The sequence below is a fragment of the Dermacentor andersoni genome, chromosome 8 (assembly GCF_023375885.2).
Source record: "Dermacentor andersoni chromosome 8, qqDerAnde1_hic_scaffold, whole genome shotgun sequence".
Lineage (NCBI taxonomy): Eukaryota > Metazoa > Arthropoda > Arachnida > Ixodida > Ixodidae > Dermacentor > Dermacentor andersoni.
In genome coordinates, this window is record NC_092821.1 from 121,387,271 (window position 1) to 121,406,474 (window position 19,204).

The 19,204-nt window shown below is 48.6% G+C and overlaps 1 long non-coding RNA gene across 3 annotated transcripts in view; it reads left to right on the forward strand.

Annotated features, from left to right (window-relative positions):
* The window catches only part of LOC129384313 (uncharacterized), a 244,243-nt gene extending 225,039 nt beyond the window's left edge, over window positions 1–19,204 (forward strand). For 2 of the 3 annotated variants that reach the window (XR_011896124.1, XR_011896125.1), the window contains one exon: window positions 18,137–19,204. This is a non-coding gene — a long non-coding RNA (uncharacterized lncRNA). Of the gene's footprint in view, window positions 1–12,473; window positions 12,531–18,136 lie in introns of all 3 variants that reach the window. The other variant, XR_011896123.1, reaches the window with a different exon arrangement.

Genomic DNA, 19,204 nt, shown 5'->3' on the forward strand with positions numbered 1-19,204 from the left:
GTGCGTGCTTACCGTCGTCAGCGCCTCGGTGGTTCACGTGACCTCCGCAACGTCGGCTGCTCCACATTTACGTCATTCGAAGGGTCTTCAACCCCGTGCTGGCGGGAAATGTATTGAAACGAGAAAACGAAGTGTGCGGCAGAAAATGCTCGATATTTGGCTGCCGAGGACGCGACCTTGCATGCGGCGATCGTTACTACACGGTCTCCCACAGATGCTGCGCATTAACCGAGAGCAAGAAATCGTTACCCGAAAAAAAAATTCGCCGTCTGCAATCATTCGAAGCTCGTCGCACCGCGTTCACGGAAACAGTTAATGGAGCGGAGCCGATATATACGCGCATCCATACGATACGTACGCCTTGGCCGCATGCGGACAGCTGGTCGGCTTGCTTCGGTCTATCACATTTTCTGGGCTCGCCGTGGACGCGCGGGTATAATGAAGAACGATTTCTCCGCTCTGCTCTAACGATCCGCGTCGACTGGAGAACGTCTCGTTAGTCGTGGGAACCCGCTGCCACGAGGAAGCGCAGTCTTCGATGTCGCGAGATTACTTGATGAGCCGCAGCGCAGATCGACGGCACCCATCGCGAGATTACAGGCGGGGAGCGCGAGCGATTCGAGAGACCACCGCTGGGTGGTCGGGTGGGGCGCGGCTTCCTCGATGCGATAATTGTAGTAATGATAGTAATACGGGCCAGGCATACACACAACACGACGTGAAAGACGCCCGTCGACGCGATGCGATGGGCGGGGACGGTGGTGTGCGCGTCCGCGACCAGGCCGACGACCACCGCGGTTGTATTGCGGCGCGGGTATCGTGAAAAGGGACGGGTGTTCAGTCGCGCGGCCACCTCGTCGTCTGCTGCGCTGGGCCCGAGGGCGATCTCGTGTGGGAGAAGCGATAAGTTCTGTTCGCTCGGCACAACAGGACGTTGCGTATAGAACGGTTCAGCTTGTGTCCGAGGGGTTCGTGTGAAGGATTTGGAGCGTCCTTGTCAGCGACGGAACGCCTACGGGCGATCTTTCTCCCAGTCGACGAAACGATACTGGCGAACGTACCAGCGGTGGGACGTCGAACGAGCTGTGCGCGCTTCTTCTACCACGTGATTTGCGTAGATGGATCGAGTGGGAAAAACTGGGTGCCTCTGGGGACCGACCGACCGACCGACCGACCGACCGATTGATTGATTGATTGATTGATTGATTGATTGATTGATTGATTGATTGATTGATTGATTGATTGATTGATTGATTGATTGATTGATTGAGGTGGCAAACGTCCAAATGCAACATCTTGCCTAGTGGAGGGCCTTCCCGTCACCCGCCTCCCTCATCTCTATACCACACCGGCTATGCTCGAAGGGTGTTGCGTCAAACTCGTTCGATTGAATTCTCATTCTTCGCAACGGCGTCGATTCCTCGCACACTTCAGCCTCCATGGCCGCCTGCAGTCAAACCCTGACGATCGGCGTGCCGAAATAAACTCGTCGTCCTCGAACGACGAAAAGAGACGTCAGTGATCACTTCGCCGCAGTCGATTGAGTTACTGCGCCCGTGGCGTGGTAAACAACAGTAATATAACAGCTGCAACAGCAGCAAAGGTATGTAGGGACCGCCTGCTTCGATGGTGTCCGAGAATGAATAAAAATAATAATAATAAATTTAAAAAAGTATGTGGCTGCGGGGGTAGGTGCAACGAAAGAAGCGTCATTACAGATGGGCCGCGAAGAAGACCTGAACGCGTCGAGAGAAGCGGGCCAGCTGCTGACTTGACGCGCGCTGGCGGCTGTCTTCGTCCGCGAGCGGATAGCCGATAATAACGGCTACGCTTCGCGAAAGGAAGCCGGTCGATAACCGTCATTTCGCTGACCAGCGGCCCCGGGATTAAAACGCCGTGCTGTGATGCCCCTTAGCTCCCGAGAACGGGGGGAAGCGCCACGTACGTGGTAAAGAATCAACAAAGTGGAAAAAAATCCACCCAGGCACCCGAGAATGCGAGCTGCACGCCGTCGTCTGCTACATGCAGGACAGGAGGTTTCTGTCGCAGCCTTTTCTGGAATGCTGCAGACGGTCTATTTCTTTACCTTCTCTTTCTTTGTTTCTTTTCCGTCTCTTCTGCAAAGTGCCGCGGCAGACGACAGCGGAGGCGTCGACATGTCGTCTGCCAATAGGCGGAAAAGCGTAGCATGAGCAATTGTTTGCCGTTTCTCGAAGGTATATTCGCTGCGTCGATCAACAGGTTGTGTTTGACGCCGGAACATAGAATCAACAAATTCGTTTACTTTTCGACTCAATCTAAGATCTAGCTGGCAGGCTAGCATCTGAGTTGGACATTATGGACTCCGCGCGGGGAGTTTTGGTTGTCTTAAGGAGGACAAGTTCTCGACAATCAACTTAGAGCTACAGCACTGCTCTGGCGGCAGCGTAGTGGTGCTTTTAATAGTAACCAGGCGGGGGAGACAAAAAAAAAAAAAATGTCGGCGCACGTTGCCGACAGAGCCGCTAAGTTATAACACGCGGTTCCATCCGCAGGCTTGGAATAGTCATTCATCTCCATCAGAGCGATACGCCAACGTCGCCGAGTTGGCCGACGTTAGCGCTGTATCTGCTCTTGTCCACAGACTGCCTCCAATTAAGTGGGGGGGGGGGGGATCCCGGACAAACTATACAGCTATAGGCCTTTAGTGCCGTTGGCCACAATAAACCAACCGAACATACACCGCCCGCCTCTATCATTTCCATGCGCTGTCAGGGCGAGTTACTCATCTCTGGCTTTTTGACAACGTGTAATTGCAAAATTGCGGCTTTTCTCCTTTGACAAGCTCGAGGCCCCATAAAGAATGTAAAGGGACACAATGCCACGCACGCCACGAACGGACAGTATACGAATTAACGACAAAAGAAAAAAATAGAGAAACAAAATGGCGGCCAGCAGATCCACTTCTCGCCGCTGGCGCGACGACCGAAGCCCGAGGAGGCTAAAAATAAGCCTAATGAGACCGCGCGCGCCTACCACGCGCGCGAACAATCGCGAAAACCGAAACCGCTCGCCGACGTACGAAGACCGCGACATCGAAGCGAACCTGGCTAGAAAGACACGCTACATGAGCTCGCTTTCGACGCGGCGCCTGACAGGGGAGTGTATGCTTTTTGCCGCCTCAGAGTCTCACAGTTCTCCATATCACGCTCCAGAAATGGATTAGCCCAATTGCCATAAACATCGGAGATCCGCGCCACTGCCTGTTCAGGGTAGTCGTCAGGCGACAACAATAACAAAATGTAGCAGAAGTAAACAACCAAAGCGCTCGACAAAAGCTTTCGAGAGAGAGACAGAGAGGACAGACGGCAAGAACTGTCGACTGAGCAGACGACGGCACGTGCCTGCCCCCCACTCTCGGTCGTGAAGAAATTGTCTTCTGCTCACGGTCACGGTCGGTGGTTCGCGAGGACGCTCCTGCTGCTCGCGGCGGCGCTCATTCAGTCGGTCTTTGTGCGTGCGTTTGTGTGCAAATTTCGGCTCCGAGACGCGAGTTCATGGGTGTCGTGTGGCCGCGAACGCGGAAGGGACATAAGCTTGGGAGAATGTCACAAGCCAAAGCCAGCGCCAGACCAGCTCCGTATATATGCAGATGACGTGAAAGTGGCGATCCGGCCACGAAGTCGCAATTCAGCGTGGAAACTCGGTCATTTCGAGAGGTTATAAACGTGGAGAAGCGTTCTTATGCGGTAGTGGGTTCTCGGAAGGCGCAACCTATTCCACGCAGCTCCGACCATGCAGGAGCAGCGACACGGCTTATACAGCAGGCAGGTGGAGTGGCGCGAGCCAATGGGATGGATGGATGGATGGATGTTATGAGCGTCACCTTTGGAACGGGGCGGTGGCTTGCGCCACCAAGCTCTTACTACTATGCTGCCTAATATCCTACCTATGTTCACCAATGAAAAAAAAAAAAAAAAAAAAAAACCCACTATGAACTACCACGTCCAAATTTTCTGATACCCTATTGCGAACTGTGCTTTTGAACGTCTCCGTCTTTTGTCGTTTCCCTACTTTTCTTCCACCAATCCTCCAATCGCCTCTTACTGATGTCTATTGCGGACCTGTTTGCTTTACCACTGCTCCCGCTGAACCCAAGGGCTTCAAGGAGGCCAGTGGTGCCTAAATCGACCGCTGGGTAGACGTCCTCACATTCTAATAAAATATGTTCCGTCGTTTCCCTAGCTTTACCGCAGCAAGCACATGTTTCTTCTTCATTCTTATATCTCGCTTTATAGGTGCGTGTTCTAAGGCATCCCGATCTCGCTTCGAAAAGTAATGAGCTTCCTTTTGAGTTATCATAAATGGTTTCTTTCCTAATTTCGTTTTTTCCCCTTAAGTAGTTACTCATGGCAGGTTTCTTTTCCATTGCTGCCACCCATGAGATTAATTCAGCCTCTCTGACTTTCCGCTTGACCTTCTTTGTTGCTGTGTTGCCCACCCCACAGGCCGCATACTTGCTGGTAAGCTTCCTAGTTCTTTTCCTCCACTGTGAATCAATGTTTTGCCTGTACAGATACCTGAACACTCTCCCAGCCCATTTACTTTCCTCCATATTCCTCAGCCGTTCTTCGTACTCAATTTTACTGCGGGCTTCCCTCACTTCAAAACTAGTCCAGCCCATATCCCCTTGCACAGCTTCATTTGTAGTCTTCCCGTGAGCGCCCAATGCGAGGCGACCCACTGACCTTTGGTTCCCGTCGAGTCCTGATTGTACCCCTGATTTAAAGCAAACAACCGCATTTCCAAAAGTAAGTCCTGGAACCATTACCCCTTTCCACATACCTCGGAGGACCTCGTACCTATTGTATCCCCATAGCGCTCTGTGCTTCATTATGGCTGCATTTCTCTTCCCCTTGACTGTTATGGTTTTTTCCTGTGTTTCCATATATCCGTTGCCTTCGTTTATCCATATACCAAGGTATTTATATTCTGTTACCCGAGGTATTTCTTGGCCCTGTATCTCCACTGTCTGTTCACTGTTTTCATTGAATACAATAACACCTGATTTTCTAACACTAAATTTCAAACCTAACTTGTTGCCTTCCTGTCCACAGATATTAGCCAGACGTTGCAAATCACTTTGCTTGTTTGCGAGCAACACAATGTCGTCCGCATAAAATAAACCTGGGAGTTGCTGCTCTATTACTGTACCTGCCTGTTTGTATGAGAGATTAAACCCGATATTACTTCCTTCTAGCGCCCTCTCCATCCTCACCATGTACATCATAAACAGCAGCGGGGATAAAGGGCATCCCTGCCTCAGTCCCTTGTTGATATGAACTTTCTCCGCGCTCCTCATCCCTTCCCATTCAACGCAAACAGTATTTTCTAGGTAAATCTCTCTCAAGAGCTGTATACAATCGTTACCTAAGCCTTCCCCTTCCAGAATATCCCACAAAATGCTGCGGTCTACGTTGTCGTATGCTCCTGTAATGTCCAAAAAGGCTACATACAACGGTCTGCTTTCTGCTTTTGATATTTCAATACACTGAGTAAGAACAAACAAGTTATCATCCAAACGCCTACCTATTCTAAAGCCATTCTGAAGCTCTCCCAAAATGCCATTATTTTCTGCCCATGCTTGAAGCTTTAATTTCACTGCCTGCATTGCTAGCCTGTATATTACCGATGTAATGGTCAACGGTCTATACGAGTGAATTCTGTCTTTCTCCCCCTTACCTTTATAAATTAAATTCATTCTACTTTGTCGCCAACTGTCAGGTATTCGTCTATCTTTTAAAGTTTTTTCAACTGCTTTCACGAGAGCTTCCTTACTTTTTGGTCCCAGTTCATTTATCAGCCTAACGGGAACCTCGTCTAGCCCTGTGGCTGTGCGCTTAGGAATTTTCTCTTCCGCTTTCTTCCAGTTTAAATTTGTAAGCACTAGCTCCTTTCCCCCTTGGGTCTCTTTCATGCTCTTTTTTTCTTCAAATACAACCTTGTCCTTGCCTTGGAAAGATTCGGCTGTTACTTTTTGGATGTAATTTATTGCTGCTTCTCCTTCCAGTCTGTTTTCATCTTCGTCTAGGATATGTTGTTGTATTGTTGTTGCCTTCCTGCCTAATAATTTTATGTGATTCCAAAATATTCTAGGTGCAGCCTTCTTTTTCTCACGTATTTCTGACAACCAACGTTCACTTTCACCTTTTAATTTTGCTTGCACCAGTATTTGAACCATGGACTTTTTCTCCCGGTATATTTCCCATTTACTGGTTACTTCATCCTGTGGCAACTGCGCCTTCTTTGCCTGCCTGTGCTCTCGAGATGCTTTCTGTCGTTCGGCGATGGCTTCTCGTATCTCCTTGTTCCACCAGCTTTTCGGTTTCTTTTTTCCTTTCCAATGAACATGTTGTTTCTCTTTCCGTATTTCTGTCGTTACTACACTTAGAAGCTCACCATATTCCCACCCCTTACTTGGCAACTTGCCAATTTCTTCCTCCACTCTAGTGACTATATTTGCTATTTGTTCAGCGTTCAAATTTGGACTGGCCATTTTGCTTTCGTTGCTCTCTTTCCCAACTACATATCCCATTTTCAAAATGATGCGTTTATGGTCACTCCCTATGCTGCTAAACCCTTCCTCATCGATGACCATTTCTCTCAACTTATCATGAATTCCTTCTGTCATCAGACAGTAATCAATGGTCGATTGCCGGTTTCCCACTTCCCACGTGATCTGTCCTTCACACTTAGGCCCTGTATTCACGATCACGAGATTATGTTGCTCGCAAAGGTCTAGCATTGACTTCCCGTTATTGTCGGTATAGCCGTCTAAATCCTGTATGTGGGCATTCATGTCACCTAATAGGACTATCTCAGCACCATTCCCGAAACCCCTGATATCAGCGCTTATGCATTCCACTAACTCTTTATTCTTCTCTGTGCAATTTATTCCGGTCCACAAATACGTAACTCCAAGCCAAGTTTCTTTCCCACTCATTGTACCTGATAACCAAAGATGCTCTTGACATTGTGAATTTACTCTTTTCCATTTGGCTCCCTGATGGATGAGCATTCCGACTCCCCCTCCCTTTCTTTCCGACTTAGTTCTGTTGCACCCTTCCCATACATAATTCCCAATAACTGGCGGCTCTTCTGAGTCTCTAAGGTGCGTTTCTGTAACCGCATACACCCCTATTTGTTCTCTATGTAACTGCTCCTCAATCTCTGCCCACTTTTCCTTTCTTCTGCCGCCCTGCATGTTTATGTAGCCTATTGCATGGCGAGCTCTTGTTCTTTTTTTCCTCCTTTTCCTGTTATCGACGGCGATGCTCTTCTGATGTTCCCCTAGGGGACCTTCTTTATTACTACCTACTCTGACCTCCTGAGCGCCCGCGGGCCCCCTAAAAAAGCAACAGCGCGACCCCCAAGTCGCCAGCCCACTTCTCGTGCTAGCCTGTAATTGAAGTGGATCCCATCTCGTTTAAAACCACCACAACTTCTCACTTCCCTGTTTACCTCGACAACTTCGAATCCTTTCTCTCGGCTCATTTTCCATATTGCCTCATTGGCAGCCATTACGGCTCTTTGTACATGACTGTCACGCACAGGCACCTCCGGCACCGTGCACACCACGATCTGCACCTGAGTGGATAGCTCGCGCAAGTCGTCCACCCCCTTCGCCAAGCGCTGGGCTAGTCCTGGCCCTTTCCTGTTCAGGACGTCATTTAGCCCACCTGCTACTACGACAAGGTTGCGCACGTGGGCATTTTCCGTGAGCTTTTCTTTTGCTCGCTCCATGACAGAACCCAGTGTCTGCCCTGGAAATGTCCCTACCGCCACTCTTTTGTCGCCTTTCACCCTCTCCACAATTGCTTTTGAGCACCCAGCCATGTTTGAGTCGCCAGCGATAATCACTCTTTCATTCTCTCCTACCTCTCCCTGCTTACCGGCTTCCTGTGGCTGCAGCGTCGCCTCACTCGGGGCGTGTTGCGCTGCTTCGCTATAGCTACGCCGATTCACCGGCGGCGAGCTGGCGACCGCTTGCTTTGGCTCCCTGCCTTCCACTTTGCCCTCGCTTTGGTGTCCTGACCCGACATTGTCCGCTGCCCGAGTCTCAAGAGCGTCGAGCCGCCTTTGCAGTTCGGCGCTCCGTTCTTTCGCCTCCCCAAGCTCGGCCACAGTCCTCACCAACTGCGCGGCCTGGGCCGCCTCTACCTTGACGAAATTTTCAACCTTCGCCTCCAGTGCTACCCGCTTCTCCTGCTCCTCCCTCAGGTTTGCCTTAAGCTCTTCAAACTTAGCCGCCCAATTCCCTTCCAGTTTTTGGACGGCTTCCCTGACGCCCTCGCACGACCTGCACGTGAAGCTAGACCCCACCGCGTCTGCTAAATTCTGGAATTTAGTCTCGTCGAGGAAGCACCAGCGCAGGCACTCGTCGCACTGCACTTGCTCCCCGGGCCATAGGCTAAGGGCGCCGCCATACGAGGAAGGTGTGCCCAACGCAAACTGAAATAAATGTTGATATCTCGCTCACCTTGTTGTATTTCTTCTCAACAGGGGGCATCGGAAACGTTCAGGTTCTTTCATGGGCAGACCGGGCAGTCTGGTATAGGCGAAGTAATTTCCAGAAATACTGGCATATACTGGCAACCACTGAAATATGTCGTATTTTTTATCGAGAGCTTGATGTTGGTTTTTTCTTGTCGCTTGCAATAATTGCTCGTAAGTCTGGTGCTGTATGGCATACCTCAAAATCTGAGGTGCTTCCTTACAGTCGCATAATGTCACTCATTCGCGAAATCGCTCTTGCAGGACGCATTTCGCAAAAGTGATTGTCAACTTTTCAAGTAGCGTTGCCTGTTTTAGAACCATTCTGTGGTGATCGGCATTCTTGGTCATCCACGGAAGAGTAAGGTGCACCTTGGATCGTTGGAAATACTCAGCTCTCGCTGCAAGTGCACATCCTCATAGAAGACAGTCTCTTATGGTGGCGATAACTTCTGATAGTGTAGCTCGAACTGTTTTTGATGGCAAGGAGGGCCGGGTAGTGATCAGGGATGCACGAAATATGACGAATGCTCGCCTTGAGGCAATCAACGGAGATGCATGTGGCGGGATTAGACGACATCCGGCAAACACGATTGTTGCAGGAGGACCTCAAGGAAGAAAAAGAAAGAAAGAAAACGTAATTGTCGACCGAGGCTGTGACGTCGCACAGTGTACGTAAGGTACACGGTATTGCTCACTATTAAACGAAACTTTGTGAGAGTGGAGCACGTCCGAATTTTCCCCCTCTGGCAAGTGTTGGCAGCAGACGACTTCTGGTTGGTGGCGGTGCCGCCTATCGGTGCGAATCTGCAGTGCAGTGCATTGACATAGCTTCAGTCAGCCGCCAGCATAGTGAGAGCCATATATGCTGGCGTATTCCAGTGTGCACATAGCGTATACACAAATGCAACCTCATAGAACGAGGTCGTGGTGGCCGAAGCCTCGCTTAAAGCATCGGATCTATGCCTAAACCAGACACATGTGTCGCTCCAGAATGCGCATACCACTACTCTCACTGCCAACCGCGGCTACACACGAGGAGGCAGGGGTGCAGCAGTAGCATATCACAGCAACCTCCTTTCCCCCGCAGCAGTTGCCGCTCCCAGCTTTGTAAGCCAAATTATTACAACTACCTTGCTCGACATCACGCCGCGGCAAAAAGAACACGGAAGAAAACAACAAAACAAAAACAAGAAGAAACACTGCTGGAATGGCCAGCAATAAAAGAAAGAAAAAACGGGCGAAAATTGCCCACTCCATCTGAGGCACGAGGCCAACAATAAACGCCAAAAAAGAATAGATAACAAAAAGCAAGAAAGGAGACCAGATAGCATCAACACTGCCGCACTGCACGAGCGCCAGCACCCCTCCCGAAATGGCCGTCACGCATTAAGATGTAGGCCAGTCACTGCTGGTGCCCCCCCCTCCCGAGGCTCTTGTCATCGAATATGTGTGTACGCGCGCTGCAGATTGCGGCAGCGGCATTCCGGCGGAGGCAGCTCGCACGAATTCAAGTACACAAACGCACCTGTGCCTATAGAGGTATGAGCTGGGATCGAACTTAGCAGCGCCGCCGCCGCCAGTGATTGCGCCCTCTGGCGACGAGCTACAGCCGCGCAACGATTTGCGTCCACCATGTGCAACACGGAGCGATTTCTCCTCCTTTGACCCCATACACTCGCAGACACACACTCCATCGAGTGTCTGTCCACTTATGTATATTTATATACATATACATATATATACACATCTGTTCTCCCAAGCCCGATTCTATATACCGCAGGGATCTCACAGCTAACCCTAACACTTGGCCCTGCGCGTTGCTTCCTTTATATCGTCTGCTTCGTCTCGACCTGGCGGCTACGCTTGTCATTTCACTTCTGCGTATCCTCCCTCCCCGCTGGGTGCCTTCGATTGGCGATCGCTTGTCCGAGCGGGGTTGTGTGCAGCGACTCGCAGCAAGATGGACCACCGAAGCTGCTTCTAATCACAATACTCGTAAGACTTTGTACGACAGCCTTTTAGCGAACGCAGGACACCGCCCTTGCCCTTGTGTCGTCTGCTTGTCCGCTTACTTTCGCAGAAGTGCCTTGACTGCGGACTACACCCCAGCTGTGGTAGCGTACCCCAGCTGCCGCAAACCCCGACGAAACTACTGGCACCCTGGTTTACACTAAAGTGTTAAGTGCGCAGACATGTGGTTTCTTGCTGCACAGACGGCCTTATTTTGGCTAATAAACTTTTCGACTGTTGTGTATTCGGAAAGAAATGTTGCAGCTATATGCTTCAGGCATTTCGTACCGTGCATCTCACACTTTTGCATGGTGACTACAAGTACCTCACTGCTCAGTATTAGCTCTCAAGGACTATGGCGAGCGTGAACACTCAAGTTTCCTTCCGTGCTGCATGTAACTATTCTGGCCGAGGCTGACTGAACAACTGACTGCAGAGATGTCCCGCTTGGAGAGAAGCGACTTGCCGTGATGCCATTCGTCCCTCTTACTGTAAATCAAACGTGCTCCCGCACCCCGATACCGCGATGACTTAACAGTCATGTGGCTAACAGTTAGCATAACAAATGACCTAACTGTTAACCACAGCCATATGGTCTCAGTCTCACAAAATAAAAATCTAAGCGGTGCCGTGGAGCTGTGACACCTACAGCTTAAATGTGCAGACGTAGGGCGTCAGCAGGCCTTCGTTTTGAAGCGACGTCTGCTACCGGCATCTGCAACTGTCACCGTCTGTAACATTGAGCGACGGCCGGTTCTATGAGCTTTGTAGAAACTTTGTCGAATACGTGAAGCGCAGAGCCACCGCCTACTTGTATTCAAGAAGGCCACGGATCTGCCGAGGAATTCAGGTCGTTCTTCGCCTGCAAGCCACTGGAAGCTCCCCACTGCACTCTGCTCTGAAAAAAAAAGAAAACGAAAGGAAAGTTGCGTCCTCACTTCAACTGCCTTCGCTAGTGCGCGACGTCGTGTAGCGCCTCTGATTTGCCTTATTTGTTGCCGGTCGCAGGATTGTAGCAGTCGCGGGTTCGGACTCAACCGCCGGCAAGTTGTCTTTTCGTCCACTTTTACTTTTATTCCCTTGTTATTTTTGCATTTCAGTAGGCGTAACAGTTATTTCCCTCATGCCTTCTCTGGCTTCATTGTCTGATTTCTAGATATATGTCTGTAGCTACCAAAAAATGGCCAGGCTTAGCTTGGTTAAGCCAAGAATGCGTTGCATATTGCGCGGTCTCTTTTTTTTTGGGGGCGAGGTATTGCTTGGCGGCACTCGATTTTCTCGGCAATACTTGGTTATACTTGGATTTACTCGGTAATACTTGGTTTAGCTATTTTAATTTTTGGTCATTCTGTGTGCAAGTACCAGTAGTGAGGCGAGAAGTGCTGTAGCGGCTATATACGTGGTTGCCGGTGAAGCTAATGCAGAATGTACAAACGCAGCTCCAGCACCGGCTACAACGGCGTTCTTGGCACCCATGGAAAGTACATTGTAAACACCCTTGGTTCACTATACTCCCACTCCCTATAGACGTACCCCCAGCAGCAGAAGCGGCTGTAGTCCTGCGGTTGTAGCCACGTTCCCCTTCGATGTGTGAGGATGTGGTTGTACACTAGTTTCAGCCTCTCTTACGCTAGGTCGTGGCTGAACATCAGTTTCAAGCCTACTCGGTTTAGACCTGAATGTGTAAGGTTGTATTCTAACCGGTGCTGCAAATGTCGGTCTAAGAGCGAAACGAGCCATTAGTTTTAGTAGACTGGTTGATAATCGTAGTTGTACCAGTATTTCATAGCTAAAGAATGACAACACAGGTATCACTTTGTCTCATCCTTTATTTTCAAACTTATAGATACGCTTTGATGGTCTGTAAAGTAGTGGCTCTTCGTTTGTACATCACTGATTTCATACTTTCTTGCCACATTTCTATGCAGGATCAAGTCCAAGCTGCTTCCCCAATGGGTCGTAGAGTTTGGTTGCAATGAACACAGGTCGAGGGAATACCTGGCATCAAGGGCTTCTATGAATGCTGCATCTCTTTTGGGGTCTTTGTTGAAATCTCCTGTGCAGATCAATGTTCTCTTGTCCATTTCATTGTTCTTGTCTTGTCCGCGCCCCTAGCGGGAGGAGCGGGAGTCAGGTGGTGGCTGCGGCCGCGCGCGACCGCGCCAGTTGGGGCCCAGCTTTTCCTCCGTGACGTCACGCGCCGGCGCAGCGCCCCTAGCGGGAGGAGCGGGAGTCAGGTGGTGGCTGCGGCCACGCGCGACCGCGCGAGTTGGGGCCCAGCTTTTCCTCCGGCTGTCGTGACGTCACGTCACGTGGTTGCTCTAAAGGTCAATGGTGGCTGCCCGGCCGCGCCCAAGGGCTGAACTGAGTGATTGCAATATGCAACGCATAAAAATCGAGCTCCTCGCATCACCTTGATCTTGTCGCACGCCTATATTAACGTTTCTCTTACTGTTATGGTCCTGCAAAGCTTCTGTCGAGTATTTGTTAAAGGGGATCTAAGGAGAAGGAGAAGGAATAAGCTTTATTTGTATTCACAATGCCTCATGACCTCAAGCATACCGCAATCTTGGAAGAACGCTAACATAATCCTAATCCATAAGAAAGGGGACGCCAAAGACTTGAAAAATTATAGACCGATCAGCTTACTGTCAGTTGCCTACAAAGTATTTACTAAGGTAATCGCAAATAGAATCAGGAACACCTTAGACTTCTGTCAACTAAAGGACCAGGCAGGATTCCGTAAAGGCTACTCAACAATAGACCATATTCACACTATCAATCAGGTGATAGAGAAATGTGCGGAATACAACCAACCCTTATATATAGCTTTCATTGATTACAAGAAAGCCTTTAATTCAGTCGAAACCTCAGCAGTCATGGAAGCATTACGGAATCAGGGAGTAGATGAGCCGTATGTAAACATACTGAAACTTATCTATAGCGGCTCCAGAGCCACCGTAGTCCTCCATAAAGAAAGCAACAAAATCCCAATAAAGAACGGCGTCAGACAGGGAGCTACGATCTCTCCAATACTATTCACAGCGTTTTTATAGGAGGTATTCAGAGACCTGGATTGGGAAAAATTGGGGATAAGAGTTAATGGAGAATACCTTAGTAACTTGCGATTCGCTGATGATATTGCCTTGCTTAGTAACTCAGGGGACCAACTGCAATGCATGCTCACTGACCTGGAGAGGCAAAGCAGAAGGGTGTGTCTAAAAATTAATCTGCAGAAAACTAAAGTAATGTTTAACAGTCTCGGAAGAGAACAGCAGTTTACGATAGGTAGCGAGGCACTGGAAGTGGTAAGGGAATACATCTACTTAGAGCAGGTAGTGACCGCGGATAATCATAAGAATAAGAATGGGCTGGTGTGCGTTTGGCAGGCATTCTCATATCATGAACAGAAGGTTGCCATTATCCTTCAAGAGAAAAGTGTATAACAGCTGTGTCTTACCAGTACTCACGTACGGGGCAGAAACCTGGAGGCTTACGAAAAGGGTTCTACTTAAATTGAGGACGACGCAACGAGCTATGGAAAGAAGAATAATGGGTGTAACGTTAAGGGATAAGAGAGGAGCAGATTGGGTGAGGGAACAAACGCGAGTTAATAGCATGTTAGTTGAAATCACGAAAAAGAAATGGGCATGGGCAGGACATGTAATGAGGAGGGAAGATAACCGATGGTCATTAAGGGTTACGGACTGGATTCCAAGGGAAGGGAAGCGTAGCAGGGGGCGGCAGAAAGTTAGGTGGGCGGATGAGATTAAGAAATTTGCAGGGACGACATGACCACAATTAGTACATGGCTGGGGTAGTTGGAGAAGTATGGGAGAGGCCTTTGCCCTGCAGTGGGCGTAACCAGGATGATGATGATGATGTAAAAATGAGCTGATGGTGAAGTCGTCCGAGGTGGGCGACGTCCCTTGTCCAGGATGCCGGGAGCCTCAGCCAATATCTTGGCCTTGCTGAGCAGACAATGCTGGTCTTCAGGGCTCGGGCTTGTCAGCTGGGCTTCCCACTGCTCGACGGTTGGTCCAGTTAAACATATTACGCATATTAAAGTTAAAGCGCTTAGGGGACACATAATACCGGTGGCAAACGGCGATCTTCGATCGCGATCGAGCCCAATTTGTACCAGAATTATCAGGCGCGATTGACTTCCTTCCGCAGATTTTACAAAGAAGCCAATCGTGACAGGAAAAATTCGATCCGGGCTCGATCGCGATCGAAGTGGCCATGTGACACCCGTATAAGACATCCCGCCCTGGTCACCCTTTCACAATGAAGCCTCTGTCGTACCAACAGACCACGTAACCTCGTTTTCTTACGCTGTTACGTGGAGCCGTGAAATGAGCAGGCAGAAGGCATAGCAGCGGACCGTTCGAGCCAGAGCGATGTGTAAGTACGTCATGATGTTCGGCTCCCACGTGACTGCCTTCTGCGTCATAACAGGTACGATTGCTGGGAAACGAGACCCAGAACTGGAGCCGTATTCACAAGAGTATCTTACGCTGTAGAATTCTTCGTAAGAGAAAATCTCAGCCAATCGTGGCGTTCCACATGTTGTCAGCGGAGGCGGACGACCAATGGCAAAGAGCACTTACGAACGAAAAGCTTTGTGAATTAGGCCTCTGGTACGTCATAAAAGTGTCGTAATAAATAATTTAGGGCAGACACGTGACGGAAAGATGGGCGGGTTGGGGGAAGGTTGCATGACGACGGATAAAAGAGCGCTAGAGAGACGGGGACCAAGAACTGAAGTGAACGGGCCCACGCGCCGACTTCACACCAAAATTAAAAAAAAAAAAAAGACGTTAAGGCGAAAATGCCTCTTCAACACTCCTTTTCCAGGTAAGGTTTATAAAACTGCAATATCCGTTCCTCGTGCTGATTTACGGAGTTGCCAACCGGGTGGTTAAATTCAGGGAAGCGTTATCGATTTTCGCCACAATTTGTAAAAATTATGGCCCCACAAATATAAGTTATAGATCACCAGCCGGCAGGATCCAAATTTCCCCCTCAAATGGGACAAATCTCGTTCGAATAACGCCCGCCGCGGTTGCTCAGTCGCTGCTGAGCGCGAAGTCGCGGGATCGAATCCCGGCCACGGCGGCCGCATTTTGATGTGGGCGAAAACACCCGTGTACTTAGGTGCACATTGAAGAACCCCAGGTGGTCGAAATTTCCGGAGTCCTCCACTACGGCGTGCCTCATAATCATAAAGTGGTTTTGGCACGTAAAAATGTACCCCATAATTTTTTTTTTTTTCGTTTGAATAAGTTTGAGGGTTGTGTATTGATTGCTGTTCCGTGTTTCACGTGTATCTCAATATAGAAATCGCAGTTCGCTACCAGATATAGCTTCCTTTCAAATGTGGTTTAAATGTTGTAAACAGGATAAAGTGCCGCAGAAAGGCTGGCCAACGTTTCGATAGGAGGACCTATCTTCGTCAAAGGCGGCCTCGTCATCCTCGGCATGTTAGTGGAGTGACGTCACGTACGGTTGTTGTCACGTGCGGAAGTCTCTCCCTTTACAACCAGCCGCGACCGACAACAACCACACGTGACCGCACGTGACCGTTTTGGACTATTCGCAGATGACTGCGTTATCTACCGTCAAATCCGCTCCCCCGTTGATGATATCGCTCTTCAACATGACCTTCAATGTGTCGCTAACTGGTGTTTGGATTGGCAAATGACCGTGAACACTAACAAATGCCATCTAATGACATTTACTCGCAAACAATCCTACTCTGTTTTCAGTTACTCACTTGGCAATACTATCGTCGCTCGCACATCTTCATACAAGTACCTTGGAATTATTCTAGCACCTAGCCTTTCATGGTCATCCCACATTGAGAAAATAACGGCTAAAGCATCGCGCACTCTCGGATATCTAAAACGTAACCTTCGCAACGCTCCTTCCCTCACCAGAAAGGTAGCCTACCAAACATCAGAGCAACCTCAGCTCGAATTCGCAGCTTCTATGTGGTCGCCTCATCAGGCATATCTAACCCATCTTCTCAAGTCGATCCAAAACCGCGCTGCACGTTTCATTGCCAGAGATTATAGCCCATTTTCGAGCGTAACTAACGTTAAGTTGTCGTTGTCGCTTTCATCTTTGGAATCACGCAGTATTATAGCATTACTTTGTCTTCTGCACAAAATCATGCATAATGTACGCCCATCTACCTTGCCACTCGTTCGTCCCTCCCGCGCATCTAGACGTCTGCATAATCATCTCAGTTTCCAACGCATCTTCCGTCACACCAATGCATTAAACTGCTCAGCTTTGCCACGTGCGATTGCGCTGTGAAATGGTCTTCCTGATAACATCGCTGACATAAACGACCCATTAACCTTCAGAAAAAAAAAAATCAGTGCAATATTTGGGCTAGTACTTAGCTAAAAACAAGTATATGTTTTAGTTTTGTTGCTCTTAACTTCATTGTTGCGTATTTATGTAAGCATTTGTTCTAAGGTTGTTTTCTTTACTGTATACTGAAAAGCTAACAACTGTTAGTTTACCGTGCTTTCTTTTTATCTTTATTTATTTCGCGTTCTGTATTTATTATTTGATTTTCTTTTTGTTCATATTTATGTAACAAAAAACATGTTTTTGCTCCACAATTGTTACCTGTACCGCCCCCCTCACGCAATACCCCTTCTGGAGCCTGTGAGGTATATGAAATAAAAATAAATAAATAAGCATTTCGACAATCGCTTTTGTGAGGGTTGATCTATTTTCAGGGTTATCAGTTTCATTTATTTCTGGTCGCTGTGGTTCCTCGCCATATAATTTTCGATGAAGAATTCGAAGTCTATCGACTGTCAATGGCACAAGTTTGACTTAGCTCCCCGAATCCCTGATGGGTGGATGGAAACAACTTTATTTTGAATCCGGTAAATTTGACGACCCGGGCTCAGGTCTCCCATGAGGGGACTTCGAGGCCTTGCCTCGTCGCCGCTTCTCGGGCTTGCTGGGCAGCCCACTCTTGTGTCTTGAGGTTGGAGCTGCGCAGAGCGGCGGCCCACTTCGACGCAAGAGCCCCCGGAGCTACTGCCATTGTAGCTGATGTAACCCGACACTCCCACAACATGTGTGAAGAAAGTGTCCTTTAAAATTTCTAAATCTGAGAGAACTGGCGAACCAAGTTTGCAATTTCACAACTTCGCATCGAGAACAGATATCGCAATTATGTTGACAGCATCTGTTACAGGAACGCCGTTTACAGCGGACAAATAGAGCACATTGTTATGCGCTTTACGTCAGACACTTTATTCACATTGATTTTCCGCCACAAGTGATATGCGCAAATCACCGATTCTGACGAAAGCAATGTTTGATATATCGCTTATAAAAGTAGGTCCTTATGACGGAGTCTAATAGCTGTGACCTTTTTTGTTCATCGAATTTTTCGAAAAAAAAAAAAGAATTGTGGGCACTCATTGAGTAACATGATTTGAGTGTGCTTCCAGATTAATCTAAAGCTGTTTCTCGTTGGTCTCGTAGGGATTATCAAAATTTCAAGTGGAAGTTGTTTGACCGATTAAACACACCTCTCCTTCCTGATCTTTTCCCACAGCCTCCATCTGGACTACATCTGCTCATCTGCGCAGAGCAACGTTAAGATCGAGACACTGCCATGGGGCGTTCCTGCAAGTTGAAGAAATAAAAAAAAATAATAAAAATAAAGATGGATACGCAACTATCCCAGGCACTATGGGAATCAATGGTGTGCGAGTCATTTTGCAGACATTTTGCAGGCATTTTGCAGGCATTTGCAGGCCATCGAGCATCGCTTGGTATTGTGCAAAGCGTTACCAGATGGAGCGTCGCGTTTGTATAAGGCGAGCAAATGGGTGTCCGTGACGGCAGCAACGAAGGGGCACGGCGACAGTGTGGTGATGACTGAAGGCGATCGCTTAACGGGCGATTTACTGTATCCCCGCACAGAAATGTGACAACCTGTAACGTTACGACCTGAGCCGATCCTGAAGGGCCATACAAATGTCACAGCGCGTTTGGTTTCCTACCCTATACGCAGGGGGAATGGGATATATATCATAAGAAAGCAATTAATGTTTGGTATATCGCATTGTTTGTTGGCTTCTTATGATATATATATATATATATATATAAAACATAGTCGCACAGTCGGTCGGGGTGACAGCGGGCTCTTCTATCGCTCTAATGACTCCTCCGATGCCGGAAATTTCCACTATGAACAAGACAACTCAGCGTGGCGGTGTATTCGCAGTTAGCCATTGCCGGTGTATATTGCGAGTGGCAGCATTTTATTTTCGGAATGTTGCCCAATGGCATAAATGATTATATCTACAAGTTCAGGCCACTTTGGCGGTATACACAGAGCTCAGTGGCAGGGCCCATGGTGTCAGACATGGATCCAAGAGTGGCAATGTTCACAGTCGCGTCAACTCTTGTCGATCGCTAGTGTATTTCATGAAAGCCTGCTAGCTCCTTGAACAGAGCTCAACTTCCTGACGCTGTACCAAGGAGGAGAAAAAAAAAAAGACAGTCACTTAACTCTAATTGGTTACGTCCATGACAGCCGACGTCATATATACATCGTCACGTGGCCTTCGCAGCTCTCCCTTAATCCACCTTGTTCTAATTTGTACCACCCTTAATC